At 41.2% G+C, this 12,774-nt stretch overlaps 1 protein-coding gene across 1 annotated transcript in view; it reads right to left on the reverse strand.

Moving 5' to 3' along the window:
* Positions 1 to 12,774, reverse strand: part of ptpn5 (protein tyrosine phosphatase non-receptor type 5) — a 104,866-nt gene that overhangs the window by 21,373 nt on the left and 70,719 nt on the right. The window lies entirely within an intron of this gene.

Consider the following 12,774-nt stretch of genomic DNA (forward strand, 5'->3'; position numbering starts at 1 on the left):
ACTACCTCACGCATTTATAATAACTTTTTATTATTATGTTTTCCAACAATTACTTTGTTCTCCTTTGTACTTGTGTACTGGAAATGACATTAAGCAATCTTGAACCTCTGATTCTTGTGCATTTAAATGACTGTACCAAACCATGATGCAACTAGTCAGGACACTTACAACAGAAGTTTGTTAGAGTGTTTGGTGACATGCTGAATCTTGTTAACCTCTGAAGAATATAAAGAGACTGGTGTGCTTGCTGGACCAGGACAGGTCATCCGATATGTTAAGACACAGAAATTTAAAGCTCTCTACTCCAAATCCCCCAATGGAGACTGGTGGGTGTTCCTGAAGTCAACAATTAGATCTTTATTTTTTGTTGAGTTGGAGCGAGAGGTTGTTGTTGCAGCACTCAACTCGGTGTCCTATCGCGATTCAGTCAGATGACTCATCACCGCCTGTCATTTGTCCAATAGTGGTCATATTGTCCACAAGCCTGTAGGTGAGCCACATAGGTCAGCGAGGCAGGCTAAGTGGATCATTACTGAGGAGACGTTGTCACCAGTCCTCACTGATGGGAGCAATGAGTATCCAGTTGTAGAGGGCAACAGAGTGGCCCAAGTCTTGAAGCAGTCAGGTGAACCTTTTATTCACCCCTTCCATGGCAAGTATGGGTAAAGAGAGTAATACTACACACAGTCCTCCAGATGAGGTCTCATCAAAGCTTTTGCAATGAAGATCAATTTAACATTTGCCTTTTTAACTGCTGCACCTGCATGTTTAGTTATCGTGACTGGTGCACTCGTTCATCTTTGGGAAGGTATTGATGCACCCAGTGAAAATCCATGTGGTCGAGGAGAGGGATTTGCACACACCACAGCACTTAGAATCAAGCCAGGATCCCCGAATCTGTGCCACAATGCTGCTGGTGCCTTAGAACAACACTCTGTAGGAGGATTAAGAGGCATAAGTTATGCCATTTATTTGATTGGCACTAAGAGTAACTAGTCCTTGATGTCCTGTGCACCAGCTGAAGCTAACTAATGCCAGTTTCATGTTATGCCGGAGGAGGTGAGCACTGAATGCAACCATTGTCAGAAGTCTACAACTGAATGAGAGAAATACTGAAAAGGAAGCAACACAGATACCCAATTCACTGATGCTGACCGGCAGATCTCTGTCGGAAAGGCATCTTTTAAACTCAGCAGCACAGATAGCTGCCACAGGCTGAAGTGGGGTGGTGGTTAAGGCCAACAGTGATGACCAGGACAGGTTCTAGAGCTGGATGAAATTATGCGTTTGGTCAAGGTCAGCGGAGATATTAAAGGTGGAGCTAAGGAGGATGATGGAGCCTAACAGCGACTCCTTTGCTTGCATCTTCGGAAACAGCTCTATTTCTACCTTTAATATCTCTTTTTCCCTTTCCAGGGTTCTTTTGATGATCCTTACCTGGAGTTACACACTGACTTTGGTTCTTTGTGGGAATGGGACCCGCTGTCGGGGTCTTATGACCTGCCGCTATTCGATATACCAAGGACGCGCCTGGAAGACTACCATGCCTTCAGGATTCCGGAATTTCATAGCTCTGGAGACAGGCAGACTTGAGGGCAGTGCCGCTGCAGAAAAATGGAGGTTGTGGGAGACAGAAGATCGAAAGCAGCAAGCTGGCTGCTGGCTGTGTGCCCAGAGTTCTTTGGGCATAGAGCTTGGAAGAAGAGACGCAACGGACTTTTATCGCCATAAATCAGCGAGTTGTTTTATTTTGTCTCCCTCTCACTGTGAAACAGGGACACCTCTTTTTGCCTTATTAGGGAGAGAGAGAGCCTGTGGTATGTTGAATACTGGGGGAATGAGTAGTCTTTGGGGTGCTACAAGTCTGTGTGTTTATTGATGCTTGCTGCACGCTTGAATGCTCGGTGGGGTTGCATTGCTTTTTTGCTGGTGGGGGTGGGGGCATCATTACTTTGCTGCTGTTTATGTGTGGGAGGGGAGAGATAGAGGGGCTTTGGGATTCTGACATTTAACTGTCATTCATTCTTTGAGGCACTCTATTTTTGTGGCTGTTTGCAAAGAAAAAGAATTTCAAGATGTACATTGTAGACATTTCTCTGGCATTAAATGTATCTATTAAACCTACTGAATAAATAATCTGCATTGTTATTTGGTGAAATTCACCAGTTCAACAGCCTGTGTATGCATACACATACACATTCACATTCACTGTCACAAGCATTGTCATGCTCACATTCACTTGCAGGGCCTGTTGACACTTTCAATGGAGCTTGAGATCACTTGGGTTATTAGGCACTTGGAAAGAGCCAATAAAGAGAACTTAGGTTTAAGTGGAGCAGCTATAATATGAGTGAGCCAGTGCTAGGGTGTGTAGTTGAGGCTTTGGCTCAAGAGATTTCGGCAAGAAGAGGTGGAAGCTAAGTTTCTTTCTTCCTTTCTTTCATGGGAATAACAGACAGGACAGTGGAATGTTCCTCTCGTGGAATGTGGAAGGCATGGAGACTTCCAGTATCCCTGATGACTACAGCTGCCAGAAGTGCAACCAGCTACAACTGAGGCCGAAGTTGGAGTATTGTGTGCAGTTCTTGTCACCTACCTACAGGAAAGTATCAATAAGGTTGAAAGAGTACAGAGAAAATTTACAAGCATGATGCTGGGATTTTAGTTGTAGGGAAAGGTTGAATAGGTTAGGACTTTATTTTCTGAAATGTTGGAGAATGATGGGAGGTTTGATAGATGTATAATAAATTATGAGTGGTATAGATAGAGTTAATGCAAACTAGCTTTTTCCTCCGAGGTTGGTTGAGAGTAGAATGAATGTTCATAGGTTCAGGATGAAAGCTGAAATACTTAAGGGGATGCTGAGTGGGAACCCCTTCACTCAGAGGGTTGTGTGAGTGTGGGCTGAGCTGCCAGGGGAAATGGTGGGTTTGAGTTCAATTGCAACATTTAAGAGAAGTTTGGATAAGTACATAGGTGGGAGGAATATGGCTGGTAACCATATAACAATTACAGCATGGAAACAGACCATCTCGGCCCTTCTAGTCCATGCTGAATGCTTACTCTCACCTAGTCCCACCGACCTGCACTCAGCCCATAATCCTCCATTCCTTTCCTGTCCACATACCTATCCAATTTTACTTTAAATGACAATATCGAACCAGCCTCTACCACTTCTACTGGAAGCTCATTCCACAGAGCTACCACTCTCTGAGTAAATAAGTTCCCCCTCATGTTACCCCTAAACTTTTGCCCCCTAACTCTCAACTCATGTCCTCTTGTTTCAATCTCCCCTACTCTCAATGGAAAAAGCCTATCAATGTCAACTCTATCTATACCCCTCATAATTTTAAATGCCTCTATCAAGTCCCCCCTCAACCTTCTATGCACCAAAGAATAAAGACCTAACTTGTTCAACCTTTCTCTGTAACTTAGGTGCTGAAACCCAGGTAACATTCTAGTAAATCTCCTCTGTACTCTCTCTATTTTGTTGACATCATTCCTATAATTCGGTGACCAGGACAGTACACAGTACTCCAAATTTGGCCTTACCAATGCCTTGTACAATTTTAACATTACATGCCAACTCATATAGATAGGTCTATGGGACCAAGCAGAATAACATTTTGGTATGCATTAGATGGGCTGAAGGTCTGCAGTGCTTTATGACAGTATGACTCTAACTAATAGCCAGATATGGTTGTCATCTATTCTATAGACAGTGGCAGCAACAGGGTAGATGTCAGTGAGGGTTATTTGAGGTGTTGAACACTTTTACACTTTTTCTGTTGTTGCCATCCTTCAACTACAGGCATGACGACTCACATATTTAATTCCTTCTCCAAAACTGGTGTAGACCATGAATTCCATATTTCAAAGAAGCTGTTAGATTTTTCAAGAACTCTTTGAGGGTGTTCTTGAATCTTCTTCTGTTATCCTAGAAGTCTCTTACTGTGTCCAAGATTCAAGTAGAGTTGTTTTGGGAATTTGGTTTCAGGCATGTGAACAATGTGGCTTGCCCACCATCGATAGTTGATAACACATTACTGATGCTTGGAATGCTAGCTTAAGAGAAAATATTTATTAGAAGTTGGTCTAAGCATTCTGAGGAAACAGGAGAATTATACTCAGTGGTGGCTTTATTAGGACATGTCTACCTACTCGTTAATGCAAATACCTTATCAGCCAATTATGTGGTAGCAACTCAAAGCATAAAAGCACGTAGACAGAGTCAAAAGGTTCAGTTATTGTTCAGAGCAAAGATCAGAATTGGAATGGAATGTGATCTAAGTGACTTTAACTATGGAATGATTGTTGGTGCCAGTCAGGATGGTTTGAATATCTATAAAACTGCTGGTCTCCATGAATTGAGTGGCAGTTCTGTGAATAAAAATGCCTTGTTAATGTGAGAGGTCAGAGGAGACTGGCCAGACTGGTACAAGCTGCCAGGAATGCATCAGTAACTCAAGTAATCATGTGTTACAACAGTGGTGTGAAGAAGAGCATCTCTGACAGCATGGCACTTCGAACCTTGAAGTGGATGGGCTACAGCAGCAGAAGACCACAGACGTACACTGAATAGTCACTTAATTTGGTACAGGAGGTATCTAACAATATGGCCACTGAGTGTAGAAGTTTCAATTGGAGAACAAACAAAATACTGTAGTTTATGGAAGCATTGTAAAAGATTTAAGTTTCTGAATACTGAGCCTATTAAACCTTCACAAGATTTTTGTCTTTGTATATGGCATGTACAGTATATAATCATAATATAAAGGAAAAGATTAGTTGACATCCAGATAGCAGGTGTCTATCTGGAAACAGCTTTAACCCTTCAGTAGGAAAGCATCAGTGGGGTTACACAGATCACATACCTGTCTGCAGCAATGTAATACCTCTCTAACAGTGAATTTAAACAGAAACAAAAAATGTTCTCTCTAACAATCAACTTCCTGCTGGTAGACATCCCCCGTTCAATTTAAAAAGCAAACACGAGGAAATCTGCAGATGCTGGAAATTCAAGCAACACACACAAAGTGCTGGTGGAACGCAGCAGACCAGGCAGCATCTATAGGGAGAAGTACTGTCAATGTTTCGGGCCCAAGACAGCGCTTCTCCCTATAGATGCAGCCTGGCCTGCTGTGTTCCACCAGGATTTTGTGTGTGTTCCCTGTACAATTTACTGCTTTTGACCCTGTGGATGAGTGGGTAATGATATGTGGAAAGTATTCCTTATTGAAGCACAACCTCCAAAGTTCCGTATATTAGAAATAATCAAATTCGGGGCAAATCCCTACAATTCAGACCTGATTTAATGTGTGATAATTACATGTTTATGAAATTGCAAAGGATTAATGTAACATTTATTTTTGTTTTAGTCATGTGTTTGTGATGTGTAAAGCATTAATTAATTGAAAGTCATTTGATTTGGGATGTGCAATCTGAGCTTTGATAACATATGGCATTTGATTTTACGTTAAAATGTAATCTGTGGTAGTTAAAATGTAATATGTGATTGAATCTCAAAGGCTTTGAATTTCTAAGATGGTGAGAAACTAGTATATGGTATTGTTACAAATGAGGAGCAACACTGATGGGCAGAAGGATGCAAAGTCGCCCCCCTTTTGGAGAATCGCAAGCCGCTACTATTCCGATGCTGTTATCAAGGGAGATGAGAGAAACACAGGATAACAGCAAAGGCAGTTGTTATTGACAACGCTCATGAAAAATTAAAGAGAGAGAGGCCCACAGGTTGGAATGTCTCCTACTGACAAAGAGAGAGATTACTGCTATTGTCTCTTGGAGAAGGAATTGTGTATTGAGTACTGTTCTATTCATTGAAACCCCTCAAAGGGCAACCAGAGTGAACTGCTTGAGAGATTGCATCATCCCAACCTGATTGACACCTGAGACCCTGTGAGTGGGGATAAAAGTAGGGTCTGGGGGAACATCCCTCAGACGCACCAGGAAAGACGCTACGAGACCAGTGGGGGCTTGTGTGTGTGTCCACTTTTGCCTGGGTGACGAGTCCTCCACGGAACGGTCTAGCTAGAGGACTGAGGGGTCATACTTGAATGGCCACAACACAACGCATTGACGGATCAAGATCATAAAAGGAAAGTCGGCAAGTCAATAGCTGTTACTCTCTCTCTCCAACAATTGAAACACAGTGATCAGCAACTACCACAGCCTGCATGAACTGAACTGAACTTTATATTTCCATCGGACAATTCATTATCCCCTAGACAACGACAGAGCTTATTTCTTATTGATTATTATTATACCTGCACTTTTAGGTTTAGTATTGATGACACATATTATCTGTATATTTGCATTGATATTATTTTTGTGTATTTTTACTAATAAATACTGTTAAAAATAGTATTATCAGACTTCAATGGATACTCCTATCTTTGCTGGTAAGATACCCAGTTATGGGGTTCGTAACGACTTGGGGCCTCATCTCGAGATTTGATACCAAATTGGAGGGCCAGGGAATCGGGCTTTTAAGTCCAGACTTGGACCTGGTTGCACGGGTAACCAGATGGGAAACCAGCAAAGATGGACGTAGATGAACTTACAAAAAAACCTGACTCCAGAGGCGCTAGAGGCGGCCACAAAGTCGGACTTGGTAAATATTGCGAAAAGAATAAAACTCACAGAAGTGAAGTCGTCAATGAAAAAGTGGGAGATACAGAGGGCCATAGCTCAGTATTAAGTTAATAAGAAGGTGTTTTCGGCTGAGGTAGTGGAACCTACCCCTGAAAAGGTACCAGCTAGTGGAACGGTTCAGTTAGTGTTGGAAAAATTAAGGTTAGAACGGAGGAAAAGGGTGTATGAGCTCCAGCTAAAGGAGTTAGAGGTGAAGAGAGAGCATGAAATTAGGTTAAAACAGCTAGAAGCAGCTGAAAAGGAGAAGGAAAGAGCTGAAAAGCAAAGGGAGAAGGAGAAACAGAGGCAGCATGAGCTGGATATGGAGAAGTTAAAGCAAGAGAGAAGGATCCAAGGGGCAGACTGAGTGGAGAGGTTTAATGTTAGTAGGGAGTTTAGGTTAGTACCTCCGTTCGAGGAGACAGATGTTGATAGTTATTTCTTGCATTTTGAAAAGGTGGCAGTGAATCAGAAGTGGCCCAGAGAACAGTGGGTGGCGTTGTTACAAAGTGTGTTGAAAGGGAAGGCACAACGGGCATATCCGGCGTTGTCTGTGGAGGAGGAGGAGTATGAGAATTAGGAGGAAGTAAAACAGGCCATTCTTTGGGCCTACTAATTGGTACCTGAGGCATATAGACAAAGTTCAGAGATTTAAAGAAAGGGTGGAATCAGACGTATGCAGAGTTTGCCTATGAGAAGGGCGTGCTCTTGGATCGTTGGTGTGCGGCAGAAAGGGTGAAAGAGGATTTTTGGCATTTCAGGGAGTTAATTCTGATTGAGGAATTTAAAGATTGTGTTTCGGATGATATCCGGATGTATTTGAATGAGAAGCCGAATAAGTCCATATCAGAATTTGCCAAGTTCGCAGATGAATATGCCCTAACCCACAAGACAACGTTTTCTTTGAATAACAGTTACCAGAAAGACTGCAGGAATGGTAGAGAAAGACGGCCTGCTGAGGCAGAAATTCAGCCGGGAGCTAGTGGTAAAAGTAAGGAGGAAGAAAGGCAGGCTGGCAGGAGGGTTCCGGGCTTCACCTGTTTTCGTTGTGGAAGGGTTGGTCATATTACATCTAAGTGCTTTGCTCCGAGGAAGGAGACAGGAAAAGGGAACGCAGCAGTCCCTACAGGGTGTATTGTGTCGATCAGCAAATCGACGAGAAAACCCCAGGTAGATAAAATACGAGAGGGGCATGAGAGATTTATTTCAGAAGGGACCATGTCTGTGAAAGAGGGAGAAACACCAGTTCCAGTGCGGATCTGGAGAGATACTGGAGCTGAGCAGTCATTGATTCTCGGTAAGGTACTAGATTTTGGTCCTGAGACGGGAGAGGTAGTTTTGAGAGGCATAGGAAAAGGGACAGAAGCTGTGCCTTTGCATAGGATCATTATAAATTGTGATCTGGTATCTGGACCAGTTGAAATAAGGGTGCGATCAGAATTCCCGAGAGAAGGCGTGGACGTCCTTCTTGGTAACGATTTAGCAGGTGGTGACGTGTGTTCAGCAAGGAAGCTGACAAGCAAGCCTGTAAGTGTTGAGGACCCACCCCTAGGTTCCCAGATCTATCCCGCATGCGCGATCACTCGCAGCATGTCGAGAAAGGCAGCTGAGAAAGAGACCAGTTTAAATCAGTTCAGTGTCGATTTGGCTGGGATGTTTCTACCGACCCTGTACCAAGAGGGGTTAGGGGATGGTAAAACAGAGAATAGGGAGGTGAAAGAGAGTAAAGGAGAGGAGGTAGACTTACCCTTAGCCAGGAGGAAATTTATAGAGGCATGGAGTTAAAATGAGAAACAGATAAGGCTGTTCGAAGGTCCAGGGTTGGACATGGATGATCTGTCTGGCTTGACAGAACTGCTTGAAGAAGTTAAAGAATTTAAATGTGTTCCTGATAATGAAATTAGGGCAGTCCTAGATGAAAAGGATGCCATTACCTTGGGTTAGCAGATGAGGTTGTTTTAACTGCAGGGTTGAGTTTACTCCGGAAGGGAGTTGACCAGAGAGTAACTGGGAGGATCAGGGGAACTTAGAATTTGAAAAGGGGACGGGTATTGAAAGCCTGGAAGAGGCAGATGTCCCGTCTGAGTGTGTTCAAGATGTGGATGCACATGGTACTGAACCTAGTAATGAAACTCAGGAAAAGTCTGAGGTATCTGATTTAGTTGAAAAGGAATGCAGTCCTTTTGGGTCAGCTGGACTTGGTTCAGGGAAGAAAGGGTTAACCTTGGTACTGGTAAGAAGTGAGAATTCCCAGTTGTTTGTGTTAGAAGGTGTGTTAAAAGTTAATGAGGAGATGGAAGCTGGTCATGTGAATATTATTATTGAAGGAGAAGGGAAAAGTGTAGTTCCTAAATTGAATGAAGAAAATTTAAAGTCTGGATTGGTGTCAGAAGTAGTAACCAGGCTGAAGGAACAATGGCTTGTTAACAAGGTGCCTGTGAATCAATTACAATTTGATTTGGAATGTAAACTCACTGATGTTATTCAAGGGTGTGCAATGAAGAGGCAGAATTTGAAATGTTGTTTGGACAAAGAGGGATCACTTGCAGACGTTAACCTGAAAACTAATAGAATGAAGGGTCCTGAAGATAAAACTAACGACTTGCTAAAAAATAAAGAATTGTGTGGAACTTCAGAAGATGGGCTAAGTTTGGAAAACATTTGTGATAAAATAACTCCTATGAAAGGAGTATGCAAAAGCCTGTTCCACACTGGTGAGCAAGCTAACCATGTGAGAGTTAAGTGGAAAAGAGGCGAAGGTTGAAAAAAAAATGTCACTTTAAATAACAGGATCTGGTTTCAAGGGATTTCGACAAAGCATGTAAATAATAAAGACAACACCATGGAAGATTGACTGTTGAGTTTAAAAGTAAAATAAAGATTAGTATTTGCATAAACTTTTGTAATGTACTACAGAATAATCACATGTGTATTGGTTCACATTTTGTAATATACACTTAAGCTAGGATCACAACTCTTTAGTTTTGTTTTGCTGAAGAAAAGGAATAAAAATAGGTGTTTATTAAATTGGAGTCTGATGCTACAGGAATTTATTAAGGTACAAGATATTAAGATATTAAAAGAAGTGACAATGTAATTGCTAACTGTTTAGATGCTAAATTGAATGTATAACTGTATTACTCTGTAGTGAAAAGCTCTTTTGTATTGTGTTAGATTTTGAAATTCTGTAAGACTGTATTAGTTAATTTTCCCCTGTGGTGAAAATTCTTAGAAGGATGGGGGTGTTATCAATGAAGAGCAACTCTGATGGGCAGATGGGTGCAAAGTCACTCCCCACCCCCCGGAGAATCGCAAGCCGCTACTATTCCGATGCTGTTATCAAGGGAGATGAGAGAGACACAGGATAACAGCAAAGGCAGTTGTTATTGACAACACTCATGAAAAATTAAAGAGAGAAAGGCTCACAGGTTGGAATGTCTCCTATTGACAAAGAGAGAGATTACTGCTATTGTCTCTTGGAGAAGGAATTGTGTATTGAGTACTGTTCTATTCATTGAAACCCCTCGGGGGGCAACCAGAGTGGTCTGGTTGTGGGATTGCATCATCCCAACCTGACTGACACCTGAGACCCTGTGAGTGGGGATAAAAGTAGGGTCTGGGGAAACACCCCTCAGACGCACCAGGAGAGACGCTACGAGACCGGTGGGGGCTTGTGTGTGTGTCCACCCTTGCCTGGGTGATGAGTCCTCCATGGAACGGTCTAGCTAAAGGACAGAGGGGTCATACGTGAATGGCCACAACAACAACGCATTGACGGATCAAGATCATAAAAGGAAAGTTGGCAAGACAATAGATGTTACTCTCTCTCTCTCTCCAACAATTGAAACACAGTGATCAGAAACTACCGCAGCCTGCATGAACTGAACTGAACTTTATATTTCCATCGGACAATTCATTATCCCCTAGACAACGATAGAGCTTATTTCTTATTGATTATTATACCTGCACTTTTAGGTTTAGTATTGATGACGTATATTATCTGTATATTTGCATTGATATTATTTTTATGTATTTTTACTAATAAATACTGTTGAAAATAGTATCATCAGACTTCAACGGATACTCCTATCTTTGCTGGTAAGATACCCAGTTATGGGGTTCGTAACAGTATGCAGAGGTTCAGTAGCTGGGAATGTAGGAACACTAATCGCCAAAACATAATATATTTTCCAGTAGTATGGATCAAGTGAGGACTATTTGCTGCATTTCTGGGTTTTTGTTTAACCAATGCCTGGAATATTTCATGCATCTTTGGACACTACTTAAAAAGGAATGAAGTGCACCAAGTTCTGAAATGAGGGGTTGTGCTGTGAGAGGAGATTGATCTGCATTGAACTACTGTACATTGATTGAACTTCAGTAGACTGAACAGCAAATTCTCTTTGAGATAAAATGACAGGGTAAATGTGTAGAAGTTTTTTCCTAGAACTGCAGTATAAGGGATAAAAGCCATTAAAGATATAGATGATGAATTTCCAGATCATAGAAGTATAGAAGTAATTATGGTACAGAGTCTGCCCATTTCATTCCTCATGTCTGTCCAGATGAAAAAGACCTGTCCAGACTAATCCCATCTTTTGATACATGGTCCACAACACTACAGGTCATGACTCTTCAATTAAACATCTAAATGTGATGCGAGTTTAGTCCTTACCAACTCTTTAGACTTTATCTGGATAATTACCACTGGGTGAAAACATTTTTATCATTTTATCCTTCTTCAAATTACTTTAAATCTCTGGGAATCTTTGGAATTTTGTGCTCCTCAATCAGAAAATATATTGAAGGCTGTGACTGATAAATTTTCAAACACTATGAGAATATGAGATGGAATCGAGCAGGTAAGTGGATTGATACAGTGAGTAAACTATAATATTGATAGGCAGAATAGGTTGTGAGGCTGAATGCTTGCCCCTTGTTCAATGATATATTCTTAGACCATTATAGCTTTTATTGGACTTACACTCAGTGGCCACTCTGTTAGGTACACCTGTACATCTCCAGGTTAATGGAAATATTTAATCATATGGGGGCAACTGTGTGCATAAAAACATGCTGATGTGGTCAAGAGGATCAGATGCTGTTCAGATCAAACATCAGAATGGGGAAGAAATATGAGCTAAGTGACTTTGACTGTGGAACCATTGCTGGTGCCAGATGGGGTGGTTTGAGTAGCTCAGAAACTGCTGATCTCCTGGGATTTTTGTGCACAACTGTGTCTAGAGTTTACAGAGAACTTTGCGAAAAACCAAATAAAAAATGCAGCAAGTGCTAGTTGTGTATGTGAAAGCACCCTGTAAATAAAATAAATCAGAGAAGAATGGCCAGACTGGTTCAAACTGATAGGAAGGCAACAATAACACAAATAAACACGCATTACAAAAACGGTGTGCTAAAGAACATCTCTGAATGCACAACACACTGAACCTCCAATTAAAGGCTACAGCAGCAAAAGACCACAAAATAAATATTCACTAAAGGTACAGACAATGCATTTCACAAGCTAAATATTCACCGTTCTTGAATGAGAATATGAATTTAAAATTTCATTTCTGGATATTTAAAACAATCAAGTAAATGCCTGATTAACCTGGTATAATTTCTTACTCATCAAATTTAACTATCTGTTCTTCTATATGAACAATTAATTTGCACCACTGTTCAAAATATACCAAATGTTTCAATACAGGACTTGCCCCATTTGCTGATTACCTTTCTGATGCACGTGCCTTTACCAACAGAGACACAAATTCTGATGACACTATACTCTACATACCTGCATGATGATCCCACAAACTATCTCTGAAACAGATAGATTTGTTTACATATTGAATAATTTCTAAACCTATCATATCATGATGGTGAAAACTGCTTCAGGATGAAAAGGCAGAACTTTCTCCCATGAGATTTATTGAAATGCGATATTCTAATTCTTGCCATTCACAATCATCCCAGCCAATAGAGTTTTCTTTTTGTTTGGCTGTTCGAAGAGAAATAAAAAATCTTTATATTGTTGAAGTTCTTAGTGTCAACAAACGTTAGCTCAAACAGCAAAAAAAGAAATTGGCTCAAGCACTAATTGAGGCCTGAGTTTTAAAAAAA

The sequence above is a fragment of the Hypanus sabinus genome, chromosome 7 (genome assembly GCF_030144855.1).
Source record: "Hypanus sabinus isolate sHypSab1 chromosome 7, sHypSab1.hap1, whole genome shotgun sequence".
Taxonomy (NCBI): Eukaryota; Metazoa; Chordata; class Chondrichthyes; order Myliobatiformes; family Dasyatidae; genus Hypanus; species Hypanus sabinus.